The sequence below is a fragment of the Stegostoma tigrinum genome, chromosome 10, assembly GCF_030684315.1.
Source record: "Stegostoma tigrinum isolate sSteTig4 chromosome 10, sSteTig4.hap1, whole genome shotgun sequence".
Taxonomy (NCBI): Eukaryota; Metazoa; Chordata; class Chondrichthyes; order Orectolobiformes; family Stegostomatidae; genus Stegostoma; species Stegostoma tigrinum.
Genome location: NC_081363.1, coordinates 93,314,041 through 93,338,323, shown reverse-complemented (window position 1 = coordinate 93,338,323; position 24,283 = coordinate 93,314,041). Strand labels below are relative to the sequence as shown.

Sequence of the window (24,283 nt, the reverse complement as noted above, 5' to 3'; positions counted from 1 at the left end):
AGCTGACAATTATTAATTGTTACCGTTCACAAAACAGCAACAAACAAAACTTCCAGTTGGTCTAGGGTCAGGCAGTTGGAGTGGGAGCAGAGAAACAATAATGCATTGAGTCTAACAATAAGAAGCTAGCCACTTTGGGCTTCAGGAATCAAGCAACTGGTACTATTTGAAAGAAGTTTAGACAAGATAGCCTCAGTCTAAGCCATGGGCACCAGTGGGACTCAAAACACAGATATCCTGATTATTAGAAAGGCACATTAACCAAGTAAGCCAGAGTGCAACACAACCTGATTCAGCTCCCATGCATATGTTCATGTACTTAAACACCCCAACACAAAATCTTAGAGCTTATTTTTTTTCCTATCTCAAAGTTACTCACTGAGAATTTAAGTCAGACACAGCTTTTGTAAAGGTTGTCAGATCACAGCTGAACGTTCCCAGTGAAAATGCACAGAAAGAGACAATCTTCTCTCACACTGCTTTTGAACTGATATTTTCACAATTTAAACTGGCGAGGTAAAAAGAATCCTCTCTGTATCCATTAACCACGTCGATACACACAGATAACACCTTGCAAACCGCAATCAATTCTCGTCTCCCTGCTCGAGGAAAGATGAAAAGGTTTAGAAAGATGCTGCCAGGGTTGAGCGGTTGAGCTGGAGGGAGAGGCTGAATAAACTCGGGCTATTTATATTGGAGTATTGGATGCTGAGGGGTGAAATAATAGAATTCAATAAAATCTTTACGGGTAGTGATAGGGTCTTTATCCCAGAGTAGGGGAGTCCAAACTTGAGGTTAGAGGTTTCAGGTTGAGGGTAAAGATTTTAAAGGGACATAGGGTGTAATGTTTTGTTACACAGGATGGTGTGTGTATGGAATGAACTGACACTGGAAATGGTGGATGCTGGTATAAATACAACATATAAAAGGCATCTGTATGGATACATGTGTAGGAAGAGTCTACAGGGAATTGGGCCAGATGTTGGCAAACAGGACAAGATTAATTTTGGAAATCTGGTCGGCATGGGTGAGTTGAACCAAAGACTCTGTTTCTGTGCTGAGTCTCTCTCGTACTCTATGATTGCTTTAAGAATTGAAAGGGTCCACTCAAACATTCTACCTGGTACACACCAGCAAGATCAAACTTAGGAGAGGTCGATCACATGCTCCAAGCGTTAGAAGAGATCTAGTCAGTCTTTCCGTCTGCTCTCACACCAGCAAATACAAACGGGGGAGAAACCATGCATTTGTTCAGAAAAATTAGGTTCTCTACAGTGTGGAAATAGGCCATTTGGCCCAACAGGTCCACACTACCCCTTGGAGCATCCCACCCAGACCCATCGCCCATAAACCACACACCGCTGAACTCTGTGGGCAATTTAGCATGGCCAGTCCAACTAGTCTGCACATCTTTGGACTGTGGGAGGAAACCGGAGCACCCGGAAACAAAAAAAAACCCACGCAGACATGGGGCGAATGTACAACACCACGCAGACAGTCGCCGGAGGCTGGAATCGAACCCAGAGCCCTGGCGCTGTGAGGCTGCAAGGCTAACCACTGAATCATCGTGCTGCTGAGTGTGGGAAAGGATTCAATCAATCGTCCCTTTGCTGAGACATCTTGGCAGTCACACAGATAATAAATGTTTACTGGCCTTGACTGTAGTTGTGCATTTTTATTAAATATTTTGCACACATTCTTTGGTGATTGGAGAACTGATAACAAGACACTTCCAGTCACAGGGTGGAGTCAGGAACCACACACCTGTAATGTTGATCTCTGAAAATAAATCTGTGCCAAGTAAAGAATTGCGTACGATTTTTCCTTCACGATAAAGCCCTTTTTCTTATGAAGGTGATAAATTTCAGTGAAAAAAAGTGTTTCTGTAACTTTTTAACCAGGCAAAATATACATTCGGGCTAGAATGTGGGATGTGGCTAATTTCGTTCTGGTAATGTATAATGTGGCAGGTTTAATGAATTATGTCAAGATAAAAGATCTCCTGGAGAACAGTGCCCATCAAATAGTGTACTTAAGAGCATGCTGGGTGGGTTGTGGGGAATGGATATTTCAAATACAAAAATAAACCCATTCATCCTCATTCTATATCTTCTGTTAATTAAACAATAGGGAGTCCATGCTCATTTATTACCCAACACTCTTGCGCTATGACCTTTTATATGACCCCTTTCTGAGTGGTATGGAAAATTCAAATACACTTCATCTATAGGCTTCCTATATGAATGCTGCTTTTAATATTAAAAAGCAACTCTTGGAAAATTGTCAAGGTAGATTTCCTTTTACCAAATGATGTTGACTCAGTTTGTCGATCGTCTTTGGTGATTGTTCTGCTATTTCTTCCTTTACATAGTTACCTAGCATTTTCCAAATGACAGAAGCAGTTGGAGCAGATGGAAGCCATTTGGCCAATCAGATTAGCTGTACCTGTCATGACTGATTTGGTCATCCTCAACACCACTGTTCTGTCTTATCCACGTGGCCCTTGACAAACGAAATGACTAAAAGTCTTCTCAGCCTTGAATATACCAAGCCAGGACAGCCACTGTTCTCAAGAATTCCATTGATTTGCTTCTCCCTGAATGTGAGAACACCCATCTTATGTTTGAATTAAATGAGCAACTTGTTTCCCTGAGATAACACACCCGGGTATAAATCAATGTGCAACAAGCCTCCAGAGTTCGGTGTGAATTCACCGGTGTCTCCACTGGTGGCATTTTGTTTTTAGGCCTCTCATTACACCAACTGCCCTGATTTGCACATTAGATTTGCCAAAGAGGAAACTGCTCCAAATGTACTTGATTGGCTGTGATTTCGGTGGTGGTGAAAGGCGCGATTAAAATGCAAGGGCATAATTCTTCCACGAACCATTGGCCTGATAATTCATCTCTCCGTTCATGGAAATGGATCCTTTCCATCCACTCTATCGTTCATCAACGTGCTTAATTAAATTCAATCCCACAACAGCCGACTCCGTTCTGATCAAGTACAGGGTGACAGTGAATATTAGCGTCGTGGCACAGGCATCACAAATCGAATCCTTGCCTTGCCTGTTAGATACATTTCAAAAGAAATACTAAAAGTCAGACAGTGGCCTGTAGTTGTGGCCGAGTGGTTCAGGCGATGGATTAGAAATCCAGTGGGGTTTACCCGGGCAGGTTCAAATCCTGCCAAATATGTTCCTCTCAAAACAAGCTTGCATTTTCTCAGGTCAGGCAATGTGTTGCCATTCAGGGAAGGCATGTTCTGAACAAGAATCCCGTTGGACCCAAAGCCAGAGCTCTGTTTCACTTCCCACCAATACAGCTGGGCATGTTGAGTTTCTGCAGTGTTCTGTCTGTTTATTCTGCATAACTGCTGTTTTTCATGAAATGCCTTCAGTTTTGGAAAAGTACAGCCGATACAGGCAATTATCATTCCAACTGAGGCAGTTTGGAGTTTGAATTCACTCCAAGCCTGCTTTATGAGCTCGCAATTTTCTGCACTACCATCTGGCACGGTGGCTCAGTGATTAGCACTGCAGCCTCACTGCACCAGAGACCCAAGTTCGATTTCAGCCTCAGATGACTGCCTGTGTGGGTGTCCTCCAGCCATTCTAGTTTCATCCCACTGTCCAAGGATATGGAGGCTAGGTGGAATGACCATGTTAAATTCCCCATAGTGTTCATGGGTGTGTGGTCTACAGGGGAATGGGTCTGGTTGGTATGCTTCAAGGGGCAGTTATGGACTTGTTGGGCCCAAGGGCCTGTTTTCACAAATGTAATCAACTGGCTGTCACTTTCAACTGTGAAAAGTGAAGCTGTCGGTTTGAGGCCACTGAGGAAGGAACAAGTGCTGTTCTCAATCTACCTGTTCGGTTTTGACTGTACGTTACAGTTAACGTTGTCAGGAAAATGTTGCCCAAGTTGAAATCTTGCTTGGTGAGTGACCTCAAAGGTATTTCAACCTTACTTTTCTCGCTACCATAAAGAGCTGGGAATGCTTGGAGCCAGAACGAGAAACACAAAACTGCACTACAGAAAGGAGAAGACTGAGTTCTGGAGAAGCTCTGAAACATTGACTCAAATTCTGGATGTGAGTTTGCTCGCTGATCTGGATGGTTAGTTTTCAGACGTTTTGTCACTTTTATATTTGAAAAAAAAATTCTTTATTCATTTAATGTACAAAAAGAAACATTTATACACCTACCCACTCATGCAAGCAGCTCTGGGTTACCCAGGGGGTAGGTACACCAACTAAAGGCAAAAACAAATAAAGAAGTAAAAAAGACAAAGTCATGAAAATACCCTGGCAGTCGTCTCCCCGCACAGTCCCCGTTGGACCTCTGACCAGTTGGGGAAGGCGCCAGCTGGTCCAGTTACCGGATAGGACCCTTTTTGTCTTTTCTGGACGAGGGGTTTCATACGGTGGCCTTTGTCCACCATACATTGGTGGCGGTTGCCCCAAGCTTTCGCGCATCCCTCAGCACGTAGTCCTGGGCCTTGGAGCGTGCCAGTCTGCAAGACGTGGTCGCGGTCAGTTCTTTCAGCTGGCAGACCAGCAAGTTGTGGGCGGACCAAAGAGCGTCTTTCACCACATTGATGGTCCTCCCAGCGCAGTTGATGTTAGCCTCGGTGTGCATCTCGGGAAACAGACCATGCAGCATGGAGTCCCGTTTCACGGAGCTGCTCAGAACAAACCTCAATAAATATCACTGCATCCCCCTCCAGACCTCCTGCGCATAGGCACACTCCAGAAGGAGGTGATTGACAGTCTCGTCGCCCCCGCAGTCGCCTCAAGGGCAGCATGTTGTGTCGCAGAGATTCCGGGCATGAATAAAGGATCTCACTGGCAGAAGTCCTCTCACCGCCAGCCAAGCATTGTCCTGGTGCTTGTTTGAAAGTTCTGGCCATGAGGCATTATGCTAAACGACTTTGGCAGTCTGCGTGGGGAACCACATGACGGGATCCACCCTCTCCTTTTCCCGAAGGGTCTCGAGGATACTACGTGCTGACCACTGCCTGATGGACGTGTGGTCAAAGGTGTTTCCCTTCAAAAATTTGTCCACGAAGGACAGGAGGTACGGAATGGTCCAACTACTCGGAACGTTCCGCAGCAATGCGTCCAGGCTCATCCTTCACAACAGAGGGGACAGGTAGAACCACAGTAAGTACTGACACTTGGTGTTTGTGCACTTAGGATCGATGCACAGATTGATGCAGCTGCACACAAACGGAGCCATCGGGGCGAAGGTGGAGTTCAGTACGCCCTTTCTCCCATTTACCATGTCATTGTGCATGGTGTCCCTGCGGAACCGGTCCATCCTCGACCCTCAAATGAGGTGGAAGTTGGCCCGGGTGACCGCAGCGGCGCAGTTCCGGGGAATAGGTCAGGCCTGCGCCACGAACAAGAGTAATGAAAGCCCCTCGCACCTGACAACCAGGTTCTGATCTGCGATGGAGAAGGACCGGAGCATCCGCCTGCCCAGATTCTACTTCAGTTTGGTGATACGCTCCTTCCAAGTCTTAGTGCATGCCCCAGCTCCACCGAACCAAACAAAAAAGCATCTTCAGGTAGTCTTTCCTGACGGTGAAGGGGATGAAGGAGTGGTCGTCCCAGTTCCCGAAGAACATGGCCTCGCTCTTATCCCGATTGACATTGCCACCCGAGGTCAGTTCAAACTGCCTGCAGATGTCCAACAGCCTACTCAGCGACCGACAATCAGTGCAGAAGACAGCAACATCGTCCATGTAAAAAGAGGTCTTGACCTGAAGGCCTCCACTGCCTGGGATAGTCACGTCTTCAGGCTTATGCCCTTCCTGATGGATGCGGCCAAGGGCTCCACACAGCACACGAACAAGGCAGCAGAGAGCAGGCAGCCCTGCCTGGCTCCAGATCTGACTGGAAATCTGTCCAATTCCCATCCGTTATTTGAGACTGCGCTAACAATGTTTGTTTAGAACTGGCGGATCCAATTGTAGAAGCCCTCCCGGAACCACAATTTGGAGAAGTCGTCCCTCATGTAAGCCTGAGAGACCCTGTCGAAGGCCTTTTCCTGGTCCAGACTGACGAGGCAGGTGTCCACCCGCGTGCTCTGCACGTGGGCGATCGTATCCTGGATGAGGTCGAGGCTCTCAGCGATATTCCTCCCCGGACAGCACAAGTTTGGTCAGGGTGAATCAGCGACTCCAGGACAGACCTGACCCGGGTGGCTTTGACCTTGTCCAGGATGTTTTTGTCCCCGTTCAATAGTGAAATGGGACGCCTATTCTTAATTTCTTCAGGCACACCCTTCCTCTTGTAAATGAGGGTGATGATGCCCTTCCTCATGGGCTTACATATTTCCCCTCACCAAAGCGCACTATTGAACACCTCCAGCAGGTCCTGACCGACCAGATCACACAGAGCGGAATACAGCTCAACCGGTAAGCCGTCATTCCCGGGAGGTTTATTCGTCTCAAAGTACTGGAAGGCACTGGTCAGCTCATCCAGGGATATTGGTCGGTCCAGCCGCTTCCTCGTGCCATCGTCTAAGACCTCTGTGATAGACGAGAGGAACGACTTAGAGGCCGTGCTGCCTATGGGCTTCGCGATGTGCAGTCCGGCAGAGAAGTATCTTCTGATCCTCAAAATGTTGGGACGAGCCTACGTCACTGAGCCGTCGTTCTCCTTCAGCTGGCTAAGCACAGAGCTCTCTTTGTGCACCTTCTGCAAGAAGAAACGCGAGCACATTTCGTCCTGCTCCATGGAGCGGAGCCTCGACCGCAAGATTATCCTGGAGGCCTCTGCAGTGAAGAGCAAGTCTTGCTGGCCCCTCAAATTGCGGAGGTCCTCCCTGACATCGACCCCCATCAACTGCAGAAGGAGTAGGTTCTGCATCCTTTTCTGGACTCGCAACAGCTTTCCCCGCCACTTTCTCACCTTCTGAACACCCTTGAGGACAAAGAACCTCTTGATGTTCTCCTTCACTGTCTCCGACCAGTCGCCCAGAGACTCAAACAGGGGTTTCACTGTTCTCCGAGATAATGGGAACTGCAGATGCTCGAGAATTCCAAGATAATAAAATGTGAGGCAGGATCAACACAGCAGGCCAAGCAGCATCTCAGGAGCACAAAAGCTGACGTTTCGGGCCTAGACCCTTCATCAGAGAGGGGAATGGGGAGAGGGAACTGGAATAAATAGGGAGAGAGGGGGAGGCGGACCGAAGATGGAGAGTAAAGAAGATAGGTGGAGAGAGTATAGGTGGGGAGGTAGGGAGGGGATAGGTCAGTCCAGGGAAGACGGACAGGTCAAGGAGGTGGGATGAGGTTAGTAGGTAGATGGGGGTGCGGCTTGGGGTGGGAGGAAGGGATGGGTGAGAGGAAGAACCGTTTAGAGAGGCAGAGACAGGTTGGACTGGTTTTGGGATGCAGTGGGTCGGGAGGAAGAGCTGGGCTGCTTGTGTGGTGCAGTGGGGGGAGGGGAAGAACTGGGCTGGTTCGTCCCCTCCCCCCACTGCACCACACAACCAGCCCAGCTCTTCCCCCCCACCTACTGCATCCCAAAACCAGTCCAACCTGTCTCTGCCTCCCTAACCGGTTCTTCCTCTCACCCATCCCTTCCTCCCACCCCAAGCCGCACCCCCATCTACCTACTAACCTCATGCCATCTCCTTGACCTGTCCGTCTTCCCTGGACTGACCTATCCCCTCTCTACCTCCCCACCTATACTCTCTTCACCTATCTTCTTTACTCTCCATCTTCGGTCCGCCTCCCCCTCTCTCCCTATTTATTCCAGTTCCCTCTCCCTATTCCCCTCTCTGATGAAGGGTCTAGGACCGAAACGTCAGCTTTGGTGCTCCTGAGATGCTGCTTGGCCTGCTGTGTTCATCCAGCCTCACATTTTATTTTCACGGTTCTCCAACTGGTGTACTCCCTCTTAAGCTCCTTGACGTTCTCTGGGGTCAACAGAGTCATGTTGAGCTTCCACGTCCCTTTGCCAGCCTGCTGGTTGTCCTGTACGTGACAGTCGGGCAGCAGGAGTCAGCGGTCTGAGATGAACACCGGTTTTACACCAGTGGACCTTACCGAGAAAGCACGTGACACAAACAGGAAGTCTGTCCTTGAGCGGATAGACTCGTCTGGTCACGACCAGGTGTATCTCCGCTGCACTCCATCTGCAGGGGCTTCGATGACGTCGAGCAGCATGGCGTCCTTCACCATGCCTATCAGGAATCTGGACGTGACATCCAGTTGTTTCCTCCCAACTGCTGTCAACACGCCGGATCTTCCATCTGCATCGATGATGCAGTTGAAGTTTCCGCCTCGGATGACCAGCCTGGATGTAGCCAGCAGGGATGCAAGCCGCTGCAGGACGGGCAACTGCTCGCTCGATACCACTGGGGCATACACGTTGATCAGCCTCAGGGGAGCGTTCCTGTAGGTGACATCAGCCACTACGAGCCCCCCCCCCCCGCAGCCAACAACCTCCTGAACATGAGAGATGGTGAAGTTGTGCCATCGAAACAGAATAGCCAGGCCCGAGGAGTGACAGTCGTCACCCACTGACCAGATCGAAGACCCATAGCTCCAGGTGCCCAATCATTTCCCATACCTGCTGAGGAGCAGTATCCCGAACTCCTGCAGAAACAGGAGGTCCGCCTTGAAAATGGTCTGGTCGGCCAATGCGGGCACACGTGTTGAGGTGGACTTGACGCTGTGCACATTAGCTTTCGCAACTCGTAACCCTATTGTGGGCAGTGAACACAGAATCCCCTCCGAGTCAAAGGTCCAGACCCTCCATCTGTCCCTTCATGGCCATTCCCTGGGTGAAATGATGGATGCTCTAGGTGCTCAAGAAACCGTCTGTGCTGCCTTTTGTGGCATCCCCAGTCGGCAGTACGGAGGCAGGAGAGTCCGGCTCTGGGTCAGACTGGGGACAAGTTGTTTCCTGCTTCCCGCCTGAAGAGTCTGGTGGGCTCTCCAGGGCCCGTGCCACGCATGGCTGGGTGTCGGAGGGAGCCTCAGGATGCTTCCTGTCACCTGGAATTGGGGTGCTCCTTTCCTTCTCCCCTGAGATCTTTAGCTTCTGCTTTGGGTGGGCCTCCTCCGAATCCCTCTCGTCGGAAGAGCTCTTCTCACCCCCCTGTAGCTGCCTCTTCCCGCCTGAGGGTGGTGGTGCCGGGGCCCGCTATCGTGCATTCCTTATCGCCTTCTGGACCGTCGCCCACTCCCCTGGGTGCCCTGTCATCTCCTACGTCGACTCCGGGTTGTTGGGGGGTAGTGGAGCCGGCAGGAGCGTTTTGCTGGCCTGGGGTCCGTCCAGTAGGGCTGGGTCCTCCTGCACATTAGGGGGACACTTGCAGGGGCCTGGTGCCGTGTTCTCATCAAGGGGGGCTTGCCCCGCATTGCCCCTGCCGGCGACCTGGGCATAGGTGGTCACCCGCCACGGGCATTCCCTAAAGAGCTGGCCTGCTTCCCAGCAAAGATTGCAGCTTTTTTCTTTTGGGCAATCCTTTGCAATTTGTCCCTCCTCCCTGCAGTTCCTGCAGGTGGTGACTTTGCAGCCCCGCAGGATGGACCCGAGGCCAGTAAAGCGCCCCTGCAGGCTTCGCTCCCAGCCAACAACAACGCGGTGTCGATGGTGGAGATGACAGGCGACCCAGGGGAGTGGACGACTGTTCAGAAAGCGAGGAGGAAGGCACACCGGTGGGCCATGGCACCGCAAACATCAGTTGGGAAGAGACAGCTACCGTAGGGCTATAAGAGCTCCTTCAACCAGGGAGATTCGGAGGACACCCGCCCAAAGCAGAAGGGAAAGATCTCAAGGGAGAAGGAAAGCAGCACCCCGATTCCAGGAGACGGGAGGCATCCTGAGACTCCATCCGACACCGAGCCACGCGCCGCTGTGAACCTGGAAGCCCCCCCGCCTCCCCAGAAACTTCAGGCGGGAAGCAGGAAACAGCGTGTCCCCAACCTGACGCCGAGCCAGACTCTCCAGCCTCCATAAACCTAACAGGATGATGCCACCCGGCAGAAAGCACAGATGGTTATTTGAGCCTGGAGAGCGTCCAGCAGTTAGCCCGGGGAATGGACATGAAGGGACAGATGGAGGGGCTGGACTTTGGACTCGGGGATGGTACAGCAGTCACTGCCCATTATTGGGTATTAGTTGCGAGCATTAATGTGCGCAGCGTCAAGTGCACCGCAAGATGTTTGCCCATGTTGGCCTACCTGACCACCGTCAAGGCAGACCTCCTGTTTCTGCAGGAGTGCGGGATACCACACCTCAGCATGTCCGTGAAATGGTTGGGCGCCTGGACCTGTGGGCCTTCGATCAGGTCAGGGTGTAATGACTGTCTTTCCTCGGGCCTGGCTATTCTGCTGCGGAAGCAGAACTTCACCATCTCTCAAGTTCAGGAGGTGGTGGGCAGGCGCTTCGCCTGACTGATGTCACCTACAGGAACGCTCCTCTGAGGCTGATCAACGTGTACGCCCCAGCAGTACGGAATCAGCGGTTGGCCGCCCTGCAGCGACTTCCATCCCTGCTGGCTACGTCCAGGCTGGTCATCCGAGGCAGAGACTTCAACTGCATCATCGATGCAGATGGAAAATCTGGCGTTGTGACTGCGGGTGCAGGGAGTCAACTGGACGTCATGTACAGATTACTGATGGGCACGGTGAAGGTAGCCAAGCTGTCGACGTCTTCAGCACCCCTGCAGATGGACCACAGTGAAGATGCACCTGGCCCCTGCCAGACGGGTCTATCCGCTCAAGGATAGACTTCCAGTTTGTGTCACAGGCATTCTCAGTCAGGTACACCAGCGATCAGCCGGTATTCTTCTCTGACCACTGCCTCCTGCTGGCTGACTGCCACTTACAGGATGACCAGCAGGCCGGCAAGGGGACGTGGAAGCTCAAGATGACTCTTGAATCCGGAGAGCATCCAGCAGTTCGCCCGGGGAATGGGCATGAAGGAACAGATGGAGGGGCTGGACCTTGGACTCGGGGAGGATTCTGTGGTCACTGCCCACAATGGGGGTACGAGTTGCAGGCGTTAATGTGCACAGCGTCAAGTCCACCTCAACATGTGTGTCTGCGTTGGCCTACCTGACCAGCGTCAAGGCGGACCACCTGTTTCCGCAGGAGTGCCGGTTACTGCACCTCAGCAGGCATGGGAAATGATTGTGCACCTGGACCTATGGGTCTTTGATCTGGTGGGTGGGTGACGACTGTCACTCCTCGGGCCTGGCTATTCTGTTGCGATGGCACAACTTCACCATTTCTCATGTTCAGGAGGTGGTGGGGACGGCCGCCTAGTGGCTGTTGTCACCTACAGGAATGCTCCGCTGAGGCTGATCAACTTGTATGCCCCAGTGGTATGGAGGGAGCGGTTGCCCATCCTGCAGCGGCTTCCATCCCTGCTGGCTACGTCCAGGCTGGTCATCCGAGGTGGAGACTTCAACTGCATCATCGATGCAGATGGAAGATCTGGAGTGTGGATAGCAGTTGGGAGAAACAACTGGACGTCAGGTCCAGATTCCTGATAGGCATGGTGAAGGACTCTAAGCTGCTCGACGTCTTCGGCCCCCGTGCAGACGGAATGCAGCGGAGATACAGACGGGTCTATCCGATCAAGGACAGACTTCCTTTTTGTGTCACGTGCCTTCTGGGTAAGGTCCACTGGTTCCGAGCCGGTGTTCGTCTCTGTCCACTGACTCCTGCCGTCCAACTGGCACTTACAGGACAACCAGTAGGCTGGCAAGGGGATGTGGAAGCTCAACACGACTCTGTTGACCCCAGGCAACGTCAAGGAGCTTAAGAGGGAGTGCACCGGTTGGAGAACAGTGAAACCCCTGTTTGAGTCTCTGGGCGACTGGTGGGAGACAGTGAAGGAGAACATCAAGAGGTTCTTTGTCCTCAAGGGTGTTCAGAAGGTGAGAGAGAGGCGGGGAAAGCTGTCACGAGTCCAGAAAAGGATGCAGAACCTACTCCTTCTGCAGTCAATGGGGTGGTCGATGTCATGGAGGACCTTCGCGAGGTGAGGGGCCAGCAAGCCTCGCTCTTCACTGCAGTTGTCTCCAGGATATTCTTATGGTCCAGGGTCCACTCCGTCGTGCAGGACGAGACATGCTCGCGTTTCTTCTTTCTGAAGGTGCACAAAGAGAGCTCTGTGCTTAGCCAGCTGAATGAGGACAACAGCTCGGTGACGTCGTCTCGTCCCGACATTAAGTATCAGCAAATCCTTCTATGCCGGACTGTACAAAGCGAAACCCAAGGACAGCCCGTCCTCCAAGTCGTTCTTCTCGTCTATCACGGAGGTCTTAGGCAATGGCACGAGGGAGTGGCCTGACCTGCCGATATCCCTGGACGAGCTGACCAGTCCTTTGAGAGGGTGAAAACTCCTGGGAGCAACGGCTTCCTGGTTGAGCTGTATTCTGCTCTGTGGGACCTGGTCGGCCAGGACCTGCTGGAGGTGTACGATTGTGCGCTTCTGGCAGGGGAAGTCCAAGTCCCCGAGGAAGGGCATCATCACCCTCATTTACAACAGGAAGGGGGTGAGGGAAGAAATTAAGAATTGGCGTCCCAATTCACTATTGAACGAGGACTTCAAAATCCTGGACAAGTTCATAGCGAACAGGGTCAGGTCTGTCATCGAGTCGGTGATTCATCCTGACCTAACCTGTGCTGTCCGGCGAGGAAGATCGCTGAGAGCATCGCCCTCATCAGGGATACGAGGGCCTACATGCAGTACAGGAGGGTGGACACCTGCTTCGTCAGCCTGGACCAGGAAAAGTCCTTCGACAGGTTCTCTCATGCTTACATGAGGGACGTCCTCTCCAAATTGAGTTTCAGGGAGGGCATCTGCAATTGGATCCGGCTTTTTACACGAACATCATTTGAACACCCTCGACCAAAAGACGGGAATCGGACAGTTTTCCCGTCAGATCTGGAGTCAGGCAGGGCTGCCTGCTCTCTCCTGCCTGGTTCGTGTGCTGTACGGAGGCCTTCGCTGCATCCATCAGGAAGGACGTGAGACTGAAGGGCATGACTATCGCAGGCAGTGGAGGCCTTCAGTTCAAGACCTCCCTGTACATGGACGACGGCACCGTCATCTGCACTGATCGTCGGTTGGTGAGTAGTCTGTTGGACATCTGCAGCCAGTTTGAACTGCCTTCGGGTGGCAAAGTTAATCGGGAAAAGAGCGTGGCCATGTTCTTCACGAACTGGGACGGCCGCTCCTTCATCCCGTTCACAGTCAGGACAGACTACCTGAAGGTGCTGATGTCTGGTTCGGTGGAGCTGGGGCGTGCACTAAGACTTGGGAGGAGCGTATCACCAAACTGAAGAAGAAGCTGGGCAGGAGGACGTTCCAGTCCCTCTCCATCGCGTGTAAGAACCTGGTTGTCAGGTGCGAGGGGCTTTCAGTACTGTTGTATGTGGAACAGGCCTGATGATTCCCTGGATCTGCGCTGCTGCGGTCACCCGGGCCATCTTCCACTTCATTTGGGGGTCGAGGATGGACCGGGTCGGCACGGATACCATGTACAAAGACCTGGAAAACGAGTAGAAAGGACGTATCGAACGCCACCCTCGCCCTGATGGCTACCTTTGTGTGTTGCTGCATCAAGCTGTGCATAGATCCTCAGTATGCAAACACCAAGTGTCACTACTTACTGAGGTTCTACCTGTCCCCAGTGTTGCGAAGGATGAGCCTGGCCTCATTGCCACAGAATGGCCTGAGTAGTTGGACTGTCCCATACCACCTGTCTTTCATGGAGAATTTTTTGAAATGAAACACATTTGACCAAAAGGCCGTCAGGCAGTGGTCAGCCCGTAGTATCCTCGAGACCCTTTGGGAAAAGTAGAGGGTGGATCCCGTCGTGTGGTTCCCCAAGTTGAATACCAAAGTCGTTTGGCAGAATACCTCTTTGCCAGAACTTTCAAACAAGCACAAGGAAATTGCTTGGCTGGTGGTGAGAGGGGCTCTGACAGTGAAATCCTTTATGCATACCCGAAATCTCTGTGCAACTGCACGCGGCCCTCAAGGCGGCTGTGGGGGCGGGGGATCAAGACTGTCAATCACCTCCTTCTGGTGTGTGCCTGTGTGCAGGAAGTCTGGAGGGGGGTGCATTGGTATTTGTCGAGGTTCGTCGCGAGCACCTCCGTGACACGGGACTCTGTGCTCTACAGGCTGTTTCCCGGGACGCACACTGAGACCAACATCAACTGCGCCTGGAGGACCATAAATGCAGTGATAGACGCTCTTTGGTCTGCTCGCAACTGTCTGGTCTGCAATCTAAATGAACTGACCCCAACCGAATGTTGCAGACTGGCGCACTCCAAGGTCCAGGACTACGTGCTGAGGGACTTGCGAAAGCTTGGGGCAGCTGCCACCATGGCGCGGTGGGGAAAGACCACCGTATGAAACCCCTCACCCAGAATAGAAACAAGGGCTCTATCTGGTAACTGGGCGCAGCTGGCGCCTTCCCCAACTGGTCAGGAGCCCAATGGGGACTGTGTGGGGAGATGACTTCCAAGGTATTTTCTTTGCTTTTTTTACCTTTGTTTTGATTTTGCCTTTCATTGGTGTACGTTCCCCCGGATAACCCGGAGCGGCTTGCATGACTGGGTAGGTGTATAAATGTTTTATTTTTTGTACATTCTATGAATAAAGTTTTTTTTCCAAATAAAAAAAGTGACAAAACATCTGAAAGCGAACATTACAGCTCAGCGGCAAACTCACATCCAGAACCTCAGCCTGAGCTACAAATATTCTCAAAACTCACAAGGATCCAACCATGTGTGGGGCCATTCATTGAAAGGGTCCCACCTTTGATTTCAGCTTTCGGTGATGTCTGTGTACAGTTTGTATGTTCTCACCATGTCTTTGTCGGAGTGCTCCAATTTCTACCCCCAGTCTAAACATATGGAGGTTAGGCGAATCAGTTATGGGGAATTGCCCTATTTTGTGCAGGGATTTGTAGGCCGGGTCGTTAAGCCATAGTAAATGTGGATTTGTGTGGATTGGCGGGCGTCACCATTTTATACTAGGCACTGGACGAGAATGGTTACTACTTCATATCAGGATCTCGGGTAGAATGTTAATTCTTTCACGTTGGGCTCTGTGAGAGAATGTTCACTGGTTCATGTCAGACTCTGTGGGAGAATAATCACTGGTTTATATCGGTCTCTGTGGGAGTATCTTCACTGGTTTATATCGGACTCTGTGGGAGAATATTCACTGATTTATGTGGGAGTCTGTGGGCGAATGTTCACATTTTTATATCGGACTCTGTGGGAGTATCATCACTGGTTTATATCGGACTCTGTGGGAGAATTTTAACCGGTTTATATTGGGCTGTGTGCAATAGTACTCACGGTCTGAAATCGGGCACTGGAGCCGAATGTTCACTTGTATATTGGGTTCTGCGGGAGATTAGCCACACGTTTATATCGATCCCCAATCTACACCTCCTCTGCCTTTGCAACTGTGATACAACAAGTACCTATAGCCTTTCAATCAAAACAAAAAGAATGGCAAGCTGAATGTATAGTTTTAGATTTGGTGGCCAACAAATGCTGTGTATCTGTGAGAATGTATATCCTGATGACGAAAATATGAACTTCAAGACATTTCTGGAATTTAGGTTTTCATGTTGGAATATGATTCGGTCCCTTGTTCAAAGCATAATAACTTTCAAGTGTCAGTAAAACATGATCAGCACTAATCTGTAGGGAAAATGCACCAGGCCCAGTGAGTCATATACAGAGTTGATACAATGTAACATACTTGCACATACTGAAACTGTTATGCAAAATAGCAGTCCGAAATCAATTCCTTTGTGTCGAAGATAAGCAGATTTCGAATCCGAGAACGGCAGATCCCATTGCAAGATAACAAAAGTTTGGAGCTGCATGTATACAGCAGGCCAAAGAGCATCTCGCGAGCACAAACGCTGACGTTTCAGGCCTAGACCCTTCTCGGTCTAGGCCCGAAACGTCAGCTTTGGTGCTCCTGAGATGCTGCTTGGCCTGCTGTGTTCATCCAGCTCCACACTTCTGTTATCTTGGATTCTCCAGCATCTGCAGTTCCCATTATCACTGATCCCATTGCAAAATTGTTCTAAAGGCAGTGCAGGTACGAGCTACTTTATCATAATTCCATTCACTTTCCCTGTCTTTCTGCTTCGTTGGCATTTTTCCGGAGAAGATTTCTAATTTTGGGCAAGAACAAATACCAGAGGTCACATGACACCATGTTATACGAGCGATTGTCTCAAAAATGATTTTTCCAAGGTTGCTACGGGAACAGAGCAAAAGCAAAGGCTCAGAGAAAGGTTTCAAGGATCCCTGTCCTGCTCGTCCAATTCTTAGCCACTCGACTATGTTCAGCTACAATATCAATTTCCCACGAGATGTTAATAGCCCACAATTCCAAACATAAATCAATCGAAAGCTGAACGCATTTGCCCGAATCGGTTGAGCAACAAATGTAGTATGTCTGTGAGAATCTAAAAAAAGGGTATAATTTGATAAAGAAAACATGAGCTGCACAACGTTTTTGGAATTTAGATTTTTATTTTCATCAATGATTTCGCTCATTGCTTCAAATAAAGTGACCTCCAAAACATGTCGACAGAATGAACGAGGATTCGAGCGAATCCAAAAACAGATAGCTCTTAACGCGAAACAGAAGTGAAAATGACAAGGAGAATCCATTCCCAGACACAGCGAAGTAAGACTGTTTTCTGTGAGCCGCCTCCAGTTTTCTGCGTGACTAACCACACACACACAACTGGCATTGGGTCGATTCCTAACTGCTCCTCCCAATGCGCTGGAGTTTTAGCTCAATGTCATTAATTGGAAACTGCTCGAGTCAGGAAAAGTAAAAACTGGATAGAGTGAGAATGGCCCATGAAAAATGAATGTGAGGAATCACAGTCTCGATTAGATTAGGTTTTCCTTCTGATCAATAACGCGGGTGTGCCTGCACCCCAACCTTGCAGCGGACCTCATCAGGTCCCTTCTCAGAAACAGAAATGTGTTAAATTTCACATCTCAACTACACTCCTTTCCACCAAAAACAGGGAAATAACCGCGAGTAGATTCAATGTGGTATTATGTTTCACACCAGCAGTGAAATAGCAACCTGCATTTACTTTCAGCGAAAGTGTGAGCAACACAATTTGCCTGGAACATGAAACAACGGCGCAGCCTGCCTGTTCCCGCGATCATGCTGTGGAAATTCCACATGTGATAATCAAAACAGCAGGGAAACACGCCTGGGACTTTGACCAGACGGAGGCTTTGTGCTGTCCCACATCAAATATTGCTTTGAGTGGAACAAACAGAAGTTAAATGCAGCTCATTTATGTCAAGCTTCAGTACCACTGCTGGCAACGAGAGGGTTCAAACACATGCCGATAACCTTTCAATCAAATCAAATGTCCATCGAAAATTGAACTCATCTCGTGAAATTCGGCTTTGGGTGCACCAAGGACAGACCAAACGCAGCTCATCCCGATGAAACTTTGGTGTGACAGTCAGCAGCAGTGGGATTCATACCTCCCCTGCGGCTTGAGCCTTATTCAAACTCCTCAGACTGCCCTGCGACACTACCAGACAGCGCAAATGTGACATTTTCTTTTGTTGCCACTGCACACAACGAAAGTGAAGGCACTGGGAAAGGCTTGGAGGCTCAGCAATGCCTGGCTACAATGTTAATTTCACACTGGATGCCGATCGCCCTTTAATCAGAACAAATATCAATGGACAGCTGAACGCATCTCGCGAGATTCCGTTGAGCAAAAAGCATGTTTTGTGTCTGTGAGTAACTATGTTCGGTTATATTTTGACAAAGAACACATGACTGCATCAGATCTTTGGAATTTAGATTTTCGCTTTGGTCAATAATTTCGCTCATTGCTCAAAACAGGAAGACATTTGTTTTTTTAAAGAGCCATAGACCATACATCGAATATTTCTCGTAGAACTACACTAGATATATCTTAATTTTCGATTAATTTACAGACGGCTTGTTTTCAGGTTTCTTTTTCCTGGGAAGCCATCACTTTCATTGTGAGCATTAGGAAAGGAGACCATTAATTTACCAAAAATTAAATATCATTAACCTTTGATTGTTTCATGCACAGTAACACCCAGATTCCTCTGCACCATACCTTTTTTGATCTTCCTCTCGATTTTAATAGTACCCTGCCTTTTCACTCTTGCTACTTAAAAACATGATCTCTCTCTCCTGGCTTGAAACCATCTGCCAACGTTTTGACCACTATTGCAAACTATCTGTATCCCTTTGCAGATTCCCACGCCCTCTTCATAACATGCACTCCGACCTATGTTGTATCTTCTGCAAAATTGGATACATAATGTTTTACTATTTCCTCCAAATCATTAACATAGAGATAAATAAATGCAACCCTATAACTAATCCTTCTGGCACTCCACAAATTACATCTTTTGAACTTGAAAAATATCCATTAATCCCGATTCTGACTCTTCCATTACTGAAACAATACATAGCCCATGCTCATTTAGACTGTAAACTCCTACCATGTGCAGTGACCTTTAATATGGCCTCTTATTGAGTGCCTTCTAAAAGTTCAAATGCACTTCACCTACTGGCTCCCTTAACAACTTGGAATATTACCAAAGAACTCCAGCAAAATTGTCAAATGTAATCAGCTTTTCAACAAACGTTGTTGACTCATTTTGACAGCAATAACCTTTTCTAAACATTCCCTATTTCTTCCTTTTCAATAGACTCGAGCATTTTTCAAATGACAGGTAAAACATTGAAACAGATGCAAGTAATTTGGCTCGTCATGTCAATGCATCTTTAAATGAGCTCATAGCAGATTTGATGATCCTCCACTCCACTTTTCACTTATCACCATAGCCCATTAAAGCCTAAATGTCAAAATCTCTGTCTGTCTCTGCCTTGAATACACAGCAGTCTGTTGGAAGAATTCCACAGTTTTGTTACCATCTAGCGGGAGAACATCCTCTTCAACTCTTTCTGAATGGTTCACCCTTCCGTTGAGATTACACCTGGGTGGAAATCAGAGCACAGAATGTCCCTAAAGATAAGTATGAAGTGTGGCATATCCAGCGGCAATTGTGTGTCTTTGAAACATTTTCATTTTTAACCTCTGGTGAAACAAACTGCCCTGATTTGCACAAAAAATTTGCCAATGGCAAATCTGTTTCTAAAGTACTTCGTTAGCTGTGGTTTAGATGGTGATGAAAGATGTTTTCTAAATACAAAGACACCTTTATTAATCGATCCATTGCCGTGAATACTAATCTCTCTGCTCATGGAAGTCGATCCTTCCCATTCACGCAAAGATATTTAAGAACTGCTGATGCTAGAGTAAATGATAACACAGCTTGGAGGTGGAAGAGCACAGCAGGCCAGGCAGCATCAGAGGAGCTGGAAAGTTGACGTTTCGAGTCGGCACTCTTCTTCAGGAATGGAGGAGGGTGAAGAGAGCTCTGAGATAAACAGCGATAGTTGGGGTGGGGGTGAGATGGTGATAGGTCAGTGGCCTGTGATCGGCCCTGGGAGCCTACAATCCTATTGCCTCATTGTGGCCTTTACCAGTTTCAAATTCTTCCCACCCTGGCCTCATCCCGTGACCAGCCCTTCCTCTCACTCCCATCTCTTTGATCTGACACAAACTGTCCATTTTCTCTCCCACCAGTCCGCTTCACCCACCTCACTGACCGATTCCCACCACCGCCTATCTCCACTCACCTCTCGCTAGCCCATCAACCTTCCCCAGCCCCACCCCTCCTCTTTATTTATTTCTGAGGTCCATTCCCCTTCCCCTATTTCTGAATGCTGCCCGATCAACTGTGTTCCTCCAGCTCCACTGTGTTAGCAATGAAAACATTCCTAACGTTCGGCTGAGATCAACGTTCAGACAGGGAGAAGTCCGAAATCATCATTGGGTCACTCTAGTTCTCATTAATGTAGCTCAATTCAATCTCAATTCTAATCAAATACAGGATGAGAAGAAATATAAGAATTGTCGTATGGACAAGACAAGCTGAACGCTCCTCTTCCCCGTTGAATCCATTCCATGAGTAATGTTCACATGTCACATGCACCAGGAGTTGTGGCCGAGAGTTTAAGACAATTGATTAGAAATCTATTGGGGTTTTGCCACGCACGTTCCAATCCTGCCAATTGCGCTTCCTTGGCCTGCACTTTTTCAATACTTCCCAATGGATGAGCGATCTCTCACACTCTGAAAAATCCATCTTATAAACCCACATGAGAGTCTGTTCATTTATTGACATTACAAAACACGAGTTTTGAACAAGACTGTTGCCATACTCAAAATCTGTCTGCTGGTTTTCTTTTGACAAATACGACGAAATGTGTTTAATTTCTGCAGTATTCACCTGTTTTTAAACTACATAAATGATCTTGTTTTATACATCTTGAATCCCAATCCCCTGGTCAGTGGCTGCAGTTTCTCTCGACATCATCCCACTCATCCCCACCACTCCCACCCTCGCTGTTATAAACAGCCCCAGGAAATCTCTGCTTAAACTTCTTTGCTCCAAAGGGAACATTTCCTACCTTAAGAATCCCTTCTTGAAACGGGATTTGCTCATCCATGGGCATGTTGCAAGGCGGAGAATTTTAAAGAGATTTTCGGAAAATATTGTAAGTTGGTGGGAGAGGGTTGGGGGAATGCGAGAGAAGGAGAACAAAAAAAACTTGACTCCAACTTTGCGAATCTTTAGAAACGCTTGGGAACCGGAATCACAGGAGATTGAAGGGTGAAATTTTCGACTGCCCACAAACAGTCGAGACACCTACCCCTTCTTTAAGGGACCATGGCATTGACTCTGATGTTCTCGGGACATGAACTGACCTGAGACATTGAAAGAATACTCCTTCCTGCACATCTGGGACTCAAAACTTCATCTCGGCTCCCAGAGAATGAGAAAACTCAGGAATAGACAAGACACCGAAAGGCTCGAAGGGAGATGGATCTGGATGTAGGAGACCAGTTCCCGGTGTCATGGATGTTTCTGCGGAGGATAGGATCAGACTGTTCCCATGTCTCCACAATGAATATGGCACGCTTCATTGTGGAAAAGTTAAACTGATAGAGAAAAATTGTCATTCCAAGAGGAGCAGGCTGAAGCTTGACTTCACTAAGAGCTTACTTTAACGGATCATGCAAGTTACTGGTAGCTAAACTCTGAGATATAAGTGATCAGCGTGATTGGCTATTAAGTGAGAAGTCGGCCATTCAAAGGCACACACGAAAGAATGGTTAAAGTTTTCTTTGCTACGCAGTTCTGGGTTTTTAATATGGTTAGGAAAGTGTTCCTGAAATGGAAATCTTATCCAGTGAGTAACAACAAATGTGTCTCAATGTTTGCTTTAATATCTAACATCGAGAGCTGTGGATGTTGGGAATCTGAAACAAAAACAGATGCTGCTCGAGGAACTCAGCAGATTTGGCAGTACCTGTGGGGGAAAACAGAATTCTAAAATGCTGATACTGATTCTCTGCCAGATCTGCTGAGCTTTTCTTGAAATTGATGTTGTTGTGTTTAAATGGATATTTATCCCATCTATTGGGATGAAATGACCAGACCCATGATGCACTGGACTTAAACCTTCAGAAATTTGAGAAGTGATTGGATTCAACCAAACCCAGATGTGATTCCGTCGTCCTCAGCCCCACAGGCAGAAAGACCCGGAAAAAGGAGGCACAAGAGTGGTTAAGGCAATAGACATGAAATCCATTGGGGATTTCTGTGTAGGTTCGCAACCTGCCGACTACGGTTGAGTGGTTTCGGCAAATAAGAAAAGTGTTTGGTCCTGAGCTCTTGTTTGCGAAGGGAAACACAGGAAGTCGGGGGCAAAATTATTTCACTCAAATCGCCAAAAGCAGGAATATGCATTCCACTGCCTCTCAGAACGGAACAAACAGAAACTCTAGTACTCATCCCGATCTGAAGCATAAAATTTCCTGCTCCTCTAATGCTGCCCGTCCTGCTGTGTTTCTCCAGCTCCTCTGACTCCAGCAGCTGCAGTTCTGACTGAATCATTTAGGTGCACTCTTGCATTGCTCATCTTGTTGAGGCGATAAGCCAAGCATGGGGCAATGAGACTGGAGCAATCAGTGGCCGGAGTTCACCTCACAGAGACATGATGGGCTGAAGGGCGTTTTCTATGCTGGAGCTATCTATGACCAGCTGTGGAGTGATAGGACAACGTTTGCAAAATGCACCGGAGCCAGGTAGAGATCGAACTTACTCTCCCTGATCTGGCTGTCACACATGTTATCCATTGGGATTGGGGATAACTGGCACATTGCATATTCCTGAAACCAGTATCTGGAAGAATCAGGAATATGCAGCCATGAAGTCTCTATGCCCAGTCATGTGCAAACCCATTGCTCCTCTCTCCCTTCCTTGTGCCTTACATTCTCTGACCTGCTGTCAAGGTAAAGATTGTCTTCTCAATCTGACTCTGTTTGTATCAAGCAGCTCACTAAGCTCGAAGTTGGGTGGATAGAGAGAGCGAGAGGTGAGACGGGGACACAGACAGGAAGAGATGCAACATGTCGTGTGTCACTATCTTTCAGTGAGGCATTTCTGCCGGGAGCTTTCCTCTCAGATTCTCGGAAGCTGCAGTGATTGGTTTGGTGAGTTTTCGAAATTGAAAGTTGCACGTGAGCAGCCTGTGTGACGATTTCAGCTCATCTGCAAATTCATATTCCAGCTCACGTAAACAGCACTCATTGGCTGGAGGCGTGACTTGTGATCCACCAAAAGCTGTCTTTTGTCGCAGGAACTTGTGTGTGGGGATGGAGTGCGGACGTGAAGTACATGGAGCAGGTATAATGCTGAGGTCTCTGTCACTCTCGGGGATGTGGCTCTGTGTCTCCCTCTGTGGGTGTAAATGCAGACGAGTTCCTCAAGGAGGTATTAACATAGTATTACCATCTCAAACTTATGTCCCAAGTGCTGTGTTATGTGAGATTACAGAGATAAACTCATTGATATTTGCCTTATCAAGTCAGACCACACAAGGCTACGAATGAAATGCTGGAAACTGGGACGAGAATGGATGGGTTTTGACGACCTGCACTGAAAGGTGGGCCGAGATGTCATCTTCCACGCAGTATAAAGAAAATTGGAGATGGAAAATCCGACCTGCAGCGAAACTGATCACACATGAAAACGGAAAAGCAAGTCACAAAGAAAATACATGACAATTTTGGTCGCTTTCCCTGGTACTCTAGTGGTTAGGATTCGGCACTTTCACCACTGTGGCCTGAGATGGAATCCCCCTGTAAGGGAATAGAAACTCTGTAGTAGTAATCTGTGGTGGTGATGGCGTTTCTGACTGATATTTCAGGATCTGACACCTCATCTGTTTTGTCCCAAAAGTTATCAATTAACATAAAACAAAGAACTGAGACAATCTGACACAAAAACAGGATTTGGTGGAGAAACTCAGCAAGCATTTTAGCATCTTCTGAGGGAAACAGAGTTAGCATTTCAGATGCACTGAACGTTCATCACTACTAGGCTATCTGCGCATTTCTATAATATAACGCAAAGAGCCATTATTAATTTTGTCTTTCGAATCAGTGTACTTAGCACAATCACACTCTCTCAGTAGTTTAGAAGCGTTAACCTTTCAACTTTAAAGGGACTTGATCAGCACTAATGCTCCTTCTGTTGTCCTGAGGTGGTGAAACCCTCTAATTTTGTTTTTTTTTTCTTTTCTGTCAGTTAGCAGCCATGCCAAATGGAGAATTAGCCCTTTGAGTGACTACCACAATATGTGCTTCTACTTGTCTCTCTTTGTCTCTGTGTATCCACCTGGTACTCGTTCACATTCTCCAACACTCCATCTGTATTTGCCCCCCATTTCCCATTTATGCTCTGTGTAAAGCCTGACACTCGGAAACATTCTCAGAATGGCACGTTTTGTACTGGGCTCACATTCCTTGGATAATATTTCTGTCAGTTCTGACTGAGGAAAGGACACATTTTTTTTCTCAAAAAGTTATGAATCTTCAGAATTGAACGTGGAATTCCTAAGATACTTGAAAAAAAAAGTTGCCAAAATTATAGGATTGTAGCAATGACTATGTTGTTGGTGTAAAAATGCTTGAGTGATGACAGCAGAGAATGAGAGTGATCAGCTCGTGGTGTTTGTGCCATGACCACAACATTCCATGGTAAAGCTGCGCTTTATCCACCCTCACCTCGTTATTCCGACCAAACTGAGAATGAAGGGA

At 48.3% G+C, this 24,283-nt stretch overlaps 1 non-coding gene across 1 annotated transcript; it reads left to right on the top strand.

Annotated features, from left to right (window-relative positions):
* The first annotated feature begins 3,115 nt into the window (after positions 1–3,115).
* Positions 3,116–3,197, top strand: trnas-aga (transfer RNA serine (anticodon AGA)). Its single transcript has one exon. It is a non-coding gene; the product is annotated as a tRNA-Ser (tRNA).
* Positions 3,198–24,283: the final 21,086 nt, after the last annotated feature.